The following is a 15,272-nucleotide window of genomic DNA, read 5'->3' as shown; positions in this document are numbered from 1 at the left end:
AACTAACATTTCAGAGCCTCTGCTCCCACTGGGTGCTGCCCAAGTCCTAGGGTGCCAGTGAAAATGAGTGGGTTGATTTTCATGGAAGTCCTCTGCCATCCAAAGCCCTCTATCAGCCTGACGGACTTCTCTGTGAAGGCGTCTCAACCTCAGATGCCCTCAGAGCCAGGCAGACGATGTGAGTGACACAAAGCAGCTAGTAGGGCCTGGGGCCAATCTAAGGCCCAGACCCCAAGTTAAAGGCACAGCCACCCCTGGCTCCATCACACTGTACATGTGGGAATCTAGGTGGCAGTTTTTATGTAAAATGTCCCAATAGTGAAATATCAATAACAAAGGCAGGTCTTTTAAATATGTTGTGAGGTCGTTCTGCCTGAGTTTGGAGCTCTGCTCTAGAGACTTTGTACACACCTACAGGCCAGCACATGGATGGGGTCCTATGTCCCTCTGTGAAGCCTCCTGCCCTGGGTCCCTGAGTGACAAGAGCTTGGCAGGTAGGGGCAGGCCTGAATCCTGGGCACCTAAGAGGTGGGACACGTATCCCTCCAGGCATGTCCTTTGGGCCTGGCTGGGAGAGGCTATGAAGCCTAGTCTGGGGCAGGTCTGGAAGCAGGGAGGCAGAGGACCTGGCCCAGCTAGATGGTGGGATCTGAAGCTCCTTGTGAGTGAGTGGACTGCAGAAATGGGCTTAGCTTCCAGGACACTCCGTGACCACATGTCAGTGACCATGACTGAGGCCAGTCTGCTTCAGCTTCCCACCAGGCCTGACATGGGCCTCTGTGAGCCTCCACAACCCCTTTCCTTTCTCTCCCTCCCCTTCTCCTCCTTCTCCCTCTGTGTTGTCTTCTCTCTCCCAGCTCAGAGTCCAGGGTTTCTGCTTGCTGAATCCCACCGACCCACCTCCCCGACCTGTGCTCTCTTCTGACCACCCCAGGGTTCCCATTCTCCTTACTCCCTATGCCTTCACTCCCCACCCCCAACTCATTTCTTGTGGATCTGGCCCTTCCATCTCTCTCCTGTCAAAGGACCCAGAAGATGTCCCTGAGCCCCACGCTGGTGTGTTTGCGATTTGGCCACTTATACCGGGACTCTGCTAATCTGGAGACTCCACCATTCAGGAAACCACATCTTGCTTCCAATTTTGGGTAAGTAAGCGCAGGAGCACCTGACATATACAACACATACTTAATCATGCTCTTCACCGTAGACCGTAGAACCAGCTGTTTCCTCCAAAGATGCACAGAATCCTCTTTCCCTTCCAATTTAACCCCTATCACTCAAAGACCACACCTTGGCCTGAATGAGGTCTAGAATACTCTTTGGTACCTGGTCTGCCTGTCAAACTGCTTCTCATCTCCATCATAGTTCCAGTGCCACCTCCTACAGGGAGTCACCCCAGACTTCTCCAGTTTGAGCTCCGTGCTTTGATAAGCATGCCTGCAAGCGCCTTGTGCTGAGCACCTTGGTCATACTCCTGTTAGAGTACTGAGTGCATCCATATAAGGATCTGTCTACCGGTCAGAAAATCCCTGAAAGGCAGGGATGAGGGGCTGCTGATCATTGGACCCGTCCCCCTCAGTACCTAGCCCTACTCCCTGAAGGCCCTCCACAACATCTGTGTTTGAATGAATAAATGAAAAAATTAATCAAGTGTCTGCTGAGGTTCCCTGCACTGTCTTGAGGAACAGGGGTGAGATGCCCACTGCATGAGAATGGGAACCATGTCCATTTGTGAGCCTCCAGACCCCAGCACCCTGCTCAGTGCCCGTCTCATGTATATACGTGTCATGAAGGAACTTGGTGGCAGAAATGCTGAGAGTGCCTCATCCCCATATAACCCTTCCCAGTTCCCCGCTCTGCTCTTCCAGTATTGACAGGTCCCCTTCACTGTAGCTCCCTCCCTTCCATACCCACTGTTGTAGCACTTCCCCCATTTGTCTCTGGGTTATTGCATCATGACCCTTCACAGGGGCAGTATCTTATCCATCTTTGCATCCTTAGCACCTAGTACAGTGCCTGAAACAGACCCTGCTTGCAACATAGACGGCAAAATGCACTCATATCTGTTTGATGAACAAGAAGTTTTGCCCCCCGAGGACATGGCTCCGGGTGAGCAGCTGTGGTGCCTGGGAGAGTAGAAGAGGCAGGAGATGCCCACGTTGTTGGGCACTCGCCACACCCTTCCAGGTCTAAGGGCCCTTGGTAGTGAGTAGTTGCTATGTGGCTCAGAGAAAGAAATAGGAGGGGGTGAGGCAGGGAGAGGTGCTGGGGGAGGGGCACAAGTCCTCATTATTCATGGCAGCATTTCCTAGGCTCATTAATTCTAACAGGATGAGCTGGGTTTGATTAATCGGGTTGTTAAGCAGCCATGTCAAATTGCCAATGAAGTAAGAGACATTACTTCCGGTCCCTGGCAACGCTGCCAAGTGACAGAGAAGGCTGCACCCCTTGCTTCCAAGCAGCAGCCAGGAGACAGGGGAGCAAGAGCTGTAGGCTGGGCACAGTTGATAAGACCCAGGCTCTCCAGAGTGGCTCTGGATGTGTGACCACCAGCACTCACAGGAGCCCCAGATCTCCCCATACTTACCTGGGGAAGGGGAGAGCATGACCTGGCCTGGTCCCTGTGCCTAAGATGTGCTGACTCCCCAGGGGCTCCTCGTCCCCCACTTTCCCCCGGAACCAGACACCCCAAAAAGCAGAATAGGAACTCACTGCAGGTGCTACAAAGATTAGAAAGCAAGGACACCAAAAGCGTTGGAAAAGTTTAACGTTGATGAAGGAAGCAATCCAGGATTTTAGCAAAAAAAAAAAAAAAAAAAGTAAATCTGGAAAGATGTTATTTTAACCTTGGCATTTACATAAGTTTTGTATTTTATGATTTGGTATGTTTTTATGTACATTTGGGAGAAGGGCTATAATCTTCTTTATGTTTAAGGCTTCTAGGAGGCCTCACTGTGGACGTTTTACCATCTTTGGTCAGACCTATGCTTCTTCAAGAGCAGAAGTGGAAAAGAGCCAGCGGCCAGGCGGGTGGGTTAGACTTAATGAAGATGAGCTTTGCAGTCAACTCTGTTAAAGGCTGAAGTGTCGGAGCAGGGAAACTGAAGTGGTGAACATCTCTGAGTGTAAGAAGAGAAAGGCTCAGGCCCCCGGGTGGCTCAGTGGTTGAGCGTCTGCCTTCAGCTCAGGTCATGATCCTGGGGTCCTGGGATCGAGCCCCACATCGGGCCCCCTGCTCAACAGGGAGTCTGCTTCTCCCTCTGCCCCTTCCCATGCTCGCATGTGCTGTCTCTCTCTCTGTGTCAAATAAATAAATTCTATTTAGAAAGAAAGAAAGAAAGAAAGAAAGAAAGAAAGAAAGAAAGAAAGAAAAGAAAGAAAGAAAGCAGAAAGAAAGAAAGGTTCAATGACCAGCTCAAAGTCACTCAGCCAGGGGGTGGCATGGCCCGAATGGAAAGCCTGGTCTTTCTGACAGCAGACCCCAAGCTTCTCACCCCCCACCCCCTCTCTGTTCATCCCTCCTGTGAACTCAGTCCCCGCTGTCCCTCCCACACCCATGCCTGTGCCCGCCACCCTCCTGGCCCCTCCGCTGAGTCTCTCGCGCCTGCCAGCTGCAGGCCTGTCTCTTCTCCTTGCACCACCACCTAGAGTTGGGCACTGGTTCTCCGTGTCTTCTGGGGTTCGAGCTGCTCCGGCGTGTCCCGTGGAGCTCAGCACATCACAGGTGTGCAGTAAGGTGTGGCTGCCAACCAGAGGGGCACCCAGGGGTGGCAGAGGATGAGCCCCTCCAGCCCAGCTCCTGAAGCTCCAGCCCTTGGGCAGGGGGATTATTACCATCTTGTCTGCAGAGCTCAGCAAACCCCACAGATCAAAGGGGCTCATTAAATGCAAAAGGCACCAGACACTCCTCAATGATCTGCTTGGAGCTTTGGGGCCCAGGGAATGGCTAAGGCAAGAAAACTCGGGTCTTCTCTAATCCCCTGGCATCCAAGGGGCATGGTGAGGGGGAGGGATGAAGAGAGTGGTTTTCAGGACTCCTGAGGTTTGCGTGTCTCTTCACACTAATCAGTTGTGCAAACTTGGGCAAATCTCTCAACCTCTCTGAGGCTTCTTTATCTCTCTGTTGTAGGCAAGTCTTGCCTCCTCCAAGGGTGTCTGTGAGGATTGAGTGATATCATGCCCACACACAAGTGCTGGATACAGTGCCCAGCACAAGTAAATCCTCTTGCGTAAGTATTATAATCCTAACTCACGTTTCCATGAGGACTTTAATTTCATAGTTTTTTCCTACTACAGCTCTGTTTTATTCTCCTAGTAGCAAATAAGGAAGGAAGAAGCCATGTCTTAGGTAAAAGGTAAACTGAGCCTCTGAGAGAGGTGAGTCTGCCCTTGTGAAGTGGATAAGGGCTCAGAACTATAGATCTGCTGACTTGTGGCCCAGGACTGTCCTCTGTGTTACCAGGGGGATGCTGAGAGCACTAGGGGCTCTTCTCCCCTGGGGATGCTGAGCAGAAGAGCACAGGTCTCTCGGAGGGGTCAAGTGGGGTCGTTCTAGAGGCAGGAGGCAGGACAAGTTGATCTGTAGTCCTTGGCGGTGGCTGAGCGGGTGGGTGGGGAAGAGAACAGGATGGATTCTCCTCACTGCCAATGACACAGCAAGCTGCAGGTGCAAGACTCCAGTGATTTCTCCATTCACAGATTTCTTTCTGTTTATTTCCAACTTGCTTCAATTCTTCCCCCTCTCAATCTGAAAGGACTTGCTTCTGGAGTCCTTAGGTTACCTGGTTGCCATGGCAGTGGCAGGTAAGCCAAGACTTCCCCTTCCACCCACACCGGCCCCAGGCATCCCTGCCACTGAGCAGAGAGAAACAAATACAGTCTAGTGACGCAAAGACTCCAGCCGTGCTGCGGTTTGCAGTTCCAGAAGATCAGAACAAAGGAAATGATAGAAACCCTCGCCTTGGGGAGCACTTTGGGGGCATCTTCCTTTATTGACACCAATGTGGTGGTTAAGGGCTTGGACTCTAACCTTAGGAAGTGTGGGGTGTATCCAGGCTCTTATAATCTGTGTGACCTTGGGAAAAGTGGCTTAACTTCTCTGCGCCTCATTCAGTCATTCCTTTGTTCATCAAGTATTCATCTAGTATGTTCCAGGTTCTGTTCTAGGCGATAAGGATATACAGCAGTGAATGGAACTGACCAAATTCACTAGTAGAGAGACACAGACAATAAAGAATATAAACAAACTAGAAGTACCTAAGGTGCTATCATGTGCTATGGAGAAAACATGAGCAGGAAAAAGGAAAATAGAATACCAGGAAAGGGCAGGGTGAGATTCTAAACAGGATGGCTATGAATGGCTTCACCCAATGGGGACAGTTGAGCGAAAACTTGACGAAGGTCAAGGAGCCAATCATGCAGATATCTCTCTGGGCGCTGGACTTTTCCATGCAAAGGCCCGGAGACAGAAGCATGCCTGGCATGGTGTAGGGACACCAAAGAGGCTGGTGGGTCCGGGGTTCTAGTGAGTGAGGGAAAGGGGATTAGGAGATGAGGTCAAAGATAGAATAAGGATGAAGGATGAGGGACAGATCAAGAGAGGCTTGCCCATGGGCCATTTTAAGGAATTGGCACTTACTGTGAATGAGATGGGGAGTCATGAGAGTTTTGAGAGGAGAGTGGCATGATCAGACCATGTTTGACAGAATCACTTCACCTGCTGTCTTGAAAACAGACTAGACATGGGACGCCTGAGTGGCTCAACGGTTGAGCACCTCCCTTCGGCCCAGGGCATGATCCTGGAGTCCCAGGATCAAGTCCCACATCAGGCTCCCCATAGGGAGCCTGCTTCTCCCTCTGCCTGTGTGTCTCTCATGAATAAATAAATAAAATCTTTAAAAAAAGAAAGCAGATAATAAGATAATACAGATAATAAGATTTGCTGATGGATTAGATGGGTGGATGAGAGTGAGAAAAAAAAAATCAAGGATGCTGCTGATTCTGTCCTGAGCCATAAGAAGGATGGAGACTTGCTCTCACCTGAGACGGGAAAGTCCGAGGGAAGAGCAAGTTTTGGACAGCAGACTGGGGGTCCAGTTTTGGACATGTCAACTCGAGATGCCTACTAAATAGACTGCAATAGGTACTAGTCTGGAGTTCCGGGGAGAGGTCCCAGTTCAAGACATATATTTGAGAGTCACTGATACACAGATGGTGTTTAAAGCTATGAGCTTGGTGAAATCACCAAAGGAGCAAGTGTGGGTAGGAAAAGGGAGGTTACACGAGGGCTGCTCCCTGGAGGACACCAGCATGTTGGAGCGTGGGAGATGGGAAAGCACCCGGTGAAGAGGCCGAGAGGGATGGTCAGTGAGATAAGAAAGGAACACGATGCTCCAATGGCCAAACATGAAGACAAAGGGTTTCACAAAGGAGGAGCCATCAGCCTTGTCAAATGCTGGTGATGGGTCAGGTTGGGTGAGAACTAACCTTGGATTTGAGGAGTTGTTCTTCATTTCTTCATTTTCTACGTGAAATAAGAAGCAAAGTCACGGGCTGAGAATGGAGGTGAGGGAAGGGGTGGTGGAGTTCTGAGAACCGGTGTGAAATAGTCCTGTGGGAGAGTTCATGAGTGATTAGACTAGAGAAATAAGGTATGGTTGCTGGGAGCACTGAGGGTCCTTTCTCTTAAACGAAAGAGCTCATCTGTGAGACGAGGGGAGGAGGGTAGTCAGGGAATATATTTAGCACCATGCCCGGCACACAGTAGGCGCTCGGCAAATGCTGGCTCACAGGTAAGGGGTGATAAGAGGGGTGTTAGCAGAGCTCACCTTCTCACCTACTTCAAACGTTGATTGGTTTCTCTCCTCCCTTCACCCTTTATATAACACTCTCCTGTTAATAATCCTAATGTTACAAACATTTCACAATTCTAACAAAATGCTTTCATTGACATTCTCCCACCTACTGCCTCAATAACCAAATGAGGCTAATAATTACTTCTCCTGTTTTACATATACAGAAACCCACTCAAAGAGGCTGTTACTTCCTCAAGAGAAAGGCCAAGCAAGGCTCTGAAGCCAGTTCTGTCCATCAGGCTATCCCCACAGCATCTCTGGGTGCTCTAGTGTCACCGGCCCTTCCCCTCTTCTCCTGCCCCCAGCAGCCTGTTCAGCAGACCTTGACCTTTCCAGCTCCCAGTAGAGAGCTGACCTTGCTGGCTCCCGTAGGAACACACAAACACAAAGGCAGAAACATTATTTTCTCTCCCTTTGCCCCTCTCCTTTGAAGCCAATTGCAGGCAGGGTTCATTGGGAATTCACTGCTGTGGTCTTGCTGGAGGACAGGCTAACTTCCCCCTCACCTCCTCCTCACACTCCAACCTTTGGCAGATCCCTCCCATCTGCTATTTGTTAAGTCAAAATTAAGAGACAGAGATTTTTGTAAGCTAGGTAATGCATTAAAGTTTTCTCCGAAATGCAGTCTGGATTAATAAGGAAAGTTACAGTTGCCTTATTATTTTTTTAAAGACTTTATTTATTCATGAAAGACACACACAGAGAGAGGCAGAGACACGGGCAGAGGGAGAAGCAGGCTCCCTACGGGGAGCCCGATGTGGGACTCATCCCTGGATCCTGGGATCACGCCCTGGGCCGAAAGCAGATGCTCAACCGCTGAGCCACCCAGGCGTCCCTACAGTTGCCTTACAGATGTTCTACATGAAGACACAGAGGACCTAAAGCCTTAAAATCAGAATTTCCCCTCCAGGGTAGACCCGGACCCCGTGTGTCCTCGGGTGGGAAAGAATGGACATAGGAGTAGAAATAGTTCGTTGGACTGTGGCGAAGAATAAGAAGTGAGCGTGGGTAGGAAAAGGGAGGGGTACCAAAGAAAGTGGGGACTCCCCAGTATCCATCCTGGGTAGTCTGAGAATGGATAGTTGACTTGACAGAGAAAGTAAAGAACTTTTTTGTACCACTCCCTGCACTTCACAGATTTGGGGGATCAACTAACAGTAAGGCTCATCAGCAACACATCCTTCCAACTCTATAGACTTATAGACTGAACCAACCTGGTCCATGATACGGACCAACTATTTGTGTAGCTGTGATCTGGATTGGTGGGGGGAGGGCTGAGGAGGAAGGAGACAAAGCAGGAGCACGGATGGGGCCAGTGCCTTGAAGGAAAACCTAGAAGATTCCAGGAGTCTTCTTCCTGCAGGAGGCCAGGCAACGATTTCTTGTTTCCAGAGACCCAACGTATCCTGGTATTAGATCAAGAGAAATGACCTATCATGAAGACCTTCTTACCTGCAAAGGTTGTGGTAGAGAGATAAATAGGAGAGGGTGTGACTCCCGCTGCCCTGGAGGGTGATAAAGCAAGTTTCCCCTTATCTATGGAGGCAGGTTGATGGGCAAGATGACTTCAGAGAGCCCACAGCCCCAGAATACAGGCAATTCTGAATTCTCTGCATATTGCATCAGGTGTATGGGCAGTTCTTTGTTTTCTGCTTGGAGCCCTTTGAGGCCAGTCTTTTCGCTTTGTCACTCATCCAGGGAATTTGCCATGTCCCCTTCCCAGCCATGCTGGGCCAGCTTCTCACTTCCCCTCTCAGGGGCACCAGGGCTAAACCTTGTCACCACTTGCACAAGAAAATAAGGAATTGTTGCAGGATAATCTGATTTTAAAAAGAAAGAACTCTATTACTAAGTAGAAGAAAAGAATAAAGATTTAAGGCCTTAATGAGCTATAGTTATCTACACTAAATCTAATTAACCACATAATTATTTCTAGTTCTGCTCTCATACCAGCAGCTTACTTAAACACACACACACACACACACACACACACACACACACACACATATATTTGCCTCCCTCTTCATGAAAAAATCTCCAGCCTGCCTATTCATCAGTTCAATCAAAGGGATACACAGAGACAAGGAAAACAAACACCAAACCCAAACCCAACCCTTCAAACCATGGTTTTTCATTTTCATAACAATTATTTTATTCCTGCAATGCTTTTTCCCTTTATAATTTAACTGGTACAAGACAAATGTACCTATTTCCTCTAACTGCCTCTAAATTTACTCAACTGGTACTAGAAAGAAGAACTTAACCTCACAATAATTGAATTTAAATAACATCCAATTCCATAAAGTCAAACATGGTCTGCATAATAAACAAGCCGCGCTACACGAGGGCTGGCAGAGAGAAAGAAGGTCATATCTTATGTGTATATTCATAATCATATCTGTGTGTCTAATGACCTAAATGCGCAATATACTGTCCGTTTGTCTTTCTGTGTAACTCATCATGGCCATCACCATCGTTACCAAAGAGCTAAAATGAAAGGCTCATCTGCCCTCAGTCCTCTGCCTGACTCAATAGAAAAATGTAATTTCGATGGCCAGACCTGGGCAATTTGCATACGGCAGCCGGCTGAGCCCGGTTCCAGGGTTCCAGGCCGCCAGGTTGAAAGTGTAGAGATTCCAGGTCACCGTGTCCTCTTTCTTCCCCGCAAGTCAGGCCAAGCCAAGGGGACAAGTCAATGGCAAGTTAAAGGGCAAGTACCAGTTGCCCCCTGGGGTCAGCCCTCCTAACTCCCTGCATGCAGGCAGACAGACGCCTCCAGCTCCAGTTGTGCAAAACCTTTGAGTTCCTGGAAGGGGTTGTGGTGAAATTCTACAGAAATTAATCTTCCATCACAGTAATTAATATATCACTCTGCGTTGAGCGGATACAGCAGATGTCACAAGTGCAAATGAACTATGACGATGTGTTGTACTTCACGGACGTTTGGAATCACAACTCTAGGCTCTTAGAACCTTCTGTGGGGCTGGCTCCTACAAAGCAAAAAAGCTGAGTCTTTCCTGGGTGCCAAACCCAGCTCCGCCGCCCTCTGGGTGGTGACCTTGGCTATAAGCCATCCAGGCCTTGATTCCTTGGTTCTCAGAATTTCAGCATACATCAGAACCACCTAGAAGCTCGTTATGAGGATACCCAGGCTTTGCTCCAGACATTCTGATTCCATGTGGACCCTCTCTTCCTCTCTTGAAGCAAGGTTGGCTAAGACTCGTGTTGCAAAGCCCTGGACCAGATACTTTTTAGCAAGCCTTCTGTCTTCTGCATCAGTCTGAGACTCTTATGTATACAGAGATAAAAACAAATACCAATAGCTAACACATATCGAACTCTTACAGTGTGCTGAGCCCCATATGCTGGCTTTGACTGCTGGGTCCGAATCCCAGGTCTTCCACTCAGTGGGTGAAGGACATTGTGCTAGTTACTACCCACTCTGAGCCCCAGTCCCGTCGTCAGCATCCACTCACCACACACAAGGCAGGCTAGCATGCTCCCAGGGCCAGGGGACACAGACGGGCTGGTTTGAATCCTTGCTGGGAGGTAAAGCGGACCAAAAGACCCTTCCTGCCTCCCCAGGGTCTCCTCAAGATTCAGTGAAATAGCGCACAACAAGAAGTATTTAGAACCCCGACACACAGTGGGTGCCCTCTGTAGGTCACTGCTTATTGTCGCTCCTGAATCCACCCAGCCTTGCAGGGCCTCCACATCCTAAGCAAAGGTGGCAGGGGGCGGATGCCCCTCTTGCCCACTTTGGACGATTGTGGGGACCCTGCGGTTGGCTACCTTACTGAGCACCTCTTTACCACCTTGTGAATGAAACTCATCAGTCTGCAACTTGTGGGTACTCTGGCTGCCCGGGAGCCTGGATAATGGCTGCAAGGTGATACCAGAGTGATGAAGGCCAGGAGCCCCCAGGTGCTGCTAACTGCCCTACTATTTCGGAGGAGGGAAGAGAGACATAGATACCCCGGCTCACCTCCACCTGCTGGCCTCAGCATCTCTTAGGAGCCCTCTCACGCCTTCTTTGTCACTTGTCTGTGCTCCTACCTCCTGTGATGGGGTAAATGGCAAGGCATTGAGCCACCGGGGGTTTGCAGCCATCCCTCCTCTCCACCACCACCCCCTTTCAGGCAAGGCCGCGAAGGTGTGTTCACAGGGCCAACCGAGGGCTTTGTGATGCCCTTGGAGGCACAGAAACGAGGGGAAGTGGAAGCAGAGAGGCTAGAATGATCTGTGTCACGAAGAGCTTAGCAAGAGAAGGGAAGTAAGACAGGGAAAAGAGATTCCTGCCCTATAATTTCCTCTGCCGGCTTTATAAAGAGTAAACACTGACATCCTTTTCAGCTCTTTCTCTGTATGGGACTTGCACTCTTTCTTTGTGACAAGCTTCGTTCCGATTATCCTCCCTGCAGACTGAAAAGCCTAAAGCCCAGGGAGGGCAGTGGACTTCCCTAGGAGGGTGCGGTGGGGCACCCTCTCACTGGGAAAGGTTCAGGGCCTCTACCCCTGCCGGACCGATGCCTCTCACAGGGCGATACCCATTCCAGAGTCTGCTGAAAGCTCAGCCCAGTTCTCTTCACACCTCTCAAGGAAGCATACTATTCCTGAAGTCTTGGCTCCGCTTCCCCGTCAGGAATAAGCACGCTAAGTAGAATTTGAATTACTATGGCGTGTGAATAGACTCCGGTCTGTTGACTCCAAGCTTCTGCTAAGCTGCTCCAAGTAGTTGTAGCTTCTGTCATCTTGGCAATTTTACTTTTTGTTTGAAAGAATTCTATATTCCTTATTTCTGGGGCTGGGGAAGGGGGTGGTCTTCAATGGCCCTTCGCTTTGTCCCCCAGCCTCCGGTCAGAGGGCCTGTTCCCCACCCTGACATATGAGGGAGCTTCTGTACAGAGATAATGCCAGGAAAGGGGACCCCAAAGCTTACCAGGGCCCTTTCAGATCCATGTATGACAACCAGTATAGGGGCACCTGGGTGACTTAGTCGGTTAAGCATCTGCCTTTGGCTCAGGTCATGATCCCAGGGTCCTGGGGTCTGGCTCCATGTTCAGCAGGGAGCCCCTTTCTCCCTCTTCCTCTGCCCCCCCCACTTGTGCTCTCTCTTTCTCTCTGTTTCTCTCAAATAAATAGAAAGAAATCACAGAAAAAAGAAAAAGAAAGAAAGAAAGAAATAGAAAGAAAGAAAGAAAGAAAGAAAGAAAGAAAGAAAGAAAGAACAAGAAAACCAGTAAAGAACAAGTCCAAAGTTCATAGGACAGCCCAGACTTCTGCACTCAGGGTTGGGGGCATATTTAGGCACCAGCGGTGTTTCCCTCCAAAAGATTGAGGCTCTAGAGCCCATAGTCTCCTTCATTTAGGAGCTGTTCAGTGGCCCTGGTTGAGAGCAGCGGCTCTGGGCTCTGGTGCTGAGACCCCAAGATACCACCTGCCCGTGATACACACGCACCAGGACATGCTTCCTCAAACCCATCTAGACTCTCAGCTTTTGCCATGGGGTTATTCTTTAATTTTTTTGCCTGCATTTCATTTAATTAGTGCCTGGTATGTAAAATACCACTTCCTCTTATTTGCCTTTAACCTTTTTCAGATGACAAGGTGGTTAGGCAAACAATCAAGGCTCTTCTGGGATTTCAGTCATTTTCTGGGATTTGGTGATCCAAATCCATGTTGCTCCTCCCCTTAGATTTAGTGATTGTTTAAAACCATATTCATCTTCCCCTCAGCAGTCGTCCATCAGTGAAACATCCTATTTTTAATCCTATTCTCATGTCGGGAATCATTTCGGCCACTTTTTGCTAGACCTTCATCAATTGCTGAAGTTCTTAAGGTAAGTTTTCCTGCTATGTCCCAGACAGCCAAGGATCCTCATGTCCAGAAGCTGGGGGAGAAAAGGTCACATAAAAATATGTAGAAAAAAAAGAAAAAATATATATAGAGATTTATTATATGTCTTCTAAAATTTTCCTCATAACTATGCCCCCCCCACACATAGACATAGTTTCCTCCAAATTAGGAACGTAACATACACCTACTACTTAACTTAAATCTTTCTATTTACACTATGTCATGAAAAATTTCTTACGGTGATCTGTGATTTCATGGTTCACATTCATGATTATTTCCTTAAAAGATAGTCCTGGAGGGGCTCCTAGGTGGCTCAGTGGGTTAAGCATCCAGATTTTGATTTTGGCTCAGATTGTGATCTCAGGGTTGTGAGATCAAGCCCCGTGTTGGGCTTTGCACTTGGTGGGGAGTCTGTTGGATATTCTCTCCTTCAGCCTCTCCTCCAACCCATGCTCTCTCTCTCTCTCTCAAATAAATAAATAATTAATTAAAAAAAAAAAAAGACAGTCCTGGAATGGATTTCTAACTCAAAGGGCATGGGTATTTTTAAGGCTATTGGTCCTGTCACCAAACTGGTCTTCCACAAGATGACCTATTTTCCACCCGTATCATTATAGGGTGTCAGGACCTCCTGTCACTGCCTCATATTCAAGGTCAAGACATTCTCATGGGCAATGGTCAGTATGGTCAACATGGCTGTGACCCTGAGAAAAGAGGCTCAGAAAACACACGTAGCCTGGTCCCTTATTTCCTCTATGGAGGGCGAGCAGGTGGTGACTGCAGGACTGGGGTAGAGTCAAGTCCAGAATTTGCAGCAAGATAACTGAGGCAATCTCGGAGGAGAGTATCAGCCATGAAGGAGAACAGTGGGCACTAGCCTGCTGGAGGATACAGAATCTTAGCCTGGGTGCTGGGTAGGGGGTGCTTTTCCTTCCCCAAGGACCTGATGGATAATGACAGGGATGACTCTGAGTATTCTTGTCAAGAGTCTCAGTTATAGCTTCGTCTCTGGGATGGTGAGCTACAAGGCTAAGATAGCTGGGGCTAACGGGTCCCACAGTTAAGACCCCTCACCCGGATGATTGCCCCTTTAGGTAGCTAAGTATGAGCACATACACTCACCGGATATAGTGATACTTGCGTGACTGGTGGCTTTGCTGTTTAAGGTGTCATCTGCCCTTATTTTCCCTGCTACAATTGCAGCCTTTTCCTACCTATTCACAATGAATGGACAATGCACAGGCTTGCTTTAAGATCAAACCACTTCTAGCTCTGCCGTTTACTAGCTGGGTCAGTTAGTCCCAGCTGCTATCTATGCTCCTGCCTACGTACCCCGAAATCAGTGGCATAAAATAACAACCTTTTATTATTTAACGCAAGTCTACAGGTTGGTAGAGTAGGTCTGCTGATCTGGTTTGGCCGAGCTTGGCTGGGCTTGCTCCTACATATATGAGTTGGCCAGAGGCTGGGTGATCTAGGACGGGTGCCCCTCTGCTTACATGTCTTTTATCATCCAGTAGGACTGCCTGGGATTGTCACACAATGCCGGAAGCAAGAGAGGGTAGGCCCAGATGTGCAGGCACTTTTCAAGCCTTTGCACATATCAAGTTTGCTACTGTCCCGTTGGCCACGTCACGTAGCCTGCTCCAGACTCGATGTGAGCGGGCATTACCAACAGGAAGTGACCATAGGGAAGCATAAGGATCTAGGGCCATTAGTAGAATCAATCTATCCCATTAGCCCTATGGCCTTGGACAATTTCCTTAACCTCGCTGGGCCTTACTTCCGTCATCTGTAAAACTGTAGAGCTTTTGTAGGATTCCTTGCTGTAATATATGTATAATGTCTGGCACACTATAAACCCTCCATATGTGTTCATTTCCTTCTCTTCTCCTTTTCCATCACTTGGACTTTCTCTTTTTTCCCTTAAATGCATTATTTCTATGCATTAGCTTCTACGTCCAAAGCTTCAACATAATAACACTAAATATTATGCCGGTGTTTTCTGTTGAATCTCCAGCTCCCAGCCTATGGCTAACACAATACATAGGCCCTCAATTCATTCCAATCATCTGGAACCTGGATAGTTGAGGAGTCAGGGGGTATCTCCTGTGTTCGTGGGACTGCCCAATGGAGAGATGACCTCTTGGCTTCCTGACCAGGCTCCAATATCAAACGTGAAAAAGAAAGGGTTAACATATTTACATTAACTGATGACTCCGGAGAGAGGCAACAAGATGGGGAACCACCATTTCCTAATTTATAGGTGGCCTTGGGGGTAGCATAAGTATCCTGGCCTCTCCTTAGCTAATCAGGCTCCAGAAGAGACATTAATTGCAGCCAGTCCATCCTGCTGGGGAGACCCAAGGCTGCCAGCTCCCTTGCTGGGAATGGAATAGAATTTTAATTGGCTGTGAAAGCATCATGGCAGGAGGTGCATGAAAGAGTTGGTCCTCTCCCCTGCAGCAGGTGAGAGAAGCTTCGGGGGGAAAAGCCCTGAAGAGGTACATGGCAGGAAAGACCAGCCACATTCAGGGCTCAACCCAGCAGCCACACCACTGG

The 15,272-nt window shown here is 48.7% G+C and overlaps 1 protein-coding gene across 1 annotated transcript in view; it reads right to left on the bottom strand.

Moving 5' to 3' along the window:
* Positions 1-15,272, bottom strand: part of MARCHF4 (membrane associated ring-CH-type finger 4) — a 108,864-nt gene that overhangs the window by 27,589 nt on the left and 66,003 nt on the right. The gene's annotated exons all lie outside the window — the stretch shown is intronic.

Source organism: Vulpes vulpes, chromosome 16, assembly GCF_048418805.1.
Source record: "Vulpes vulpes isolate BD-2025 chromosome 16, VulVul3, whole genome shotgun sequence".
NCBI lineage: Eukaryota > Metazoa > Chordata > Mammalia > Carnivora > Canidae > Vulpes > Vulpes vulpes.
This window is presented reverse-complemented; position numbering and strand designations above follow the sequence as displayed.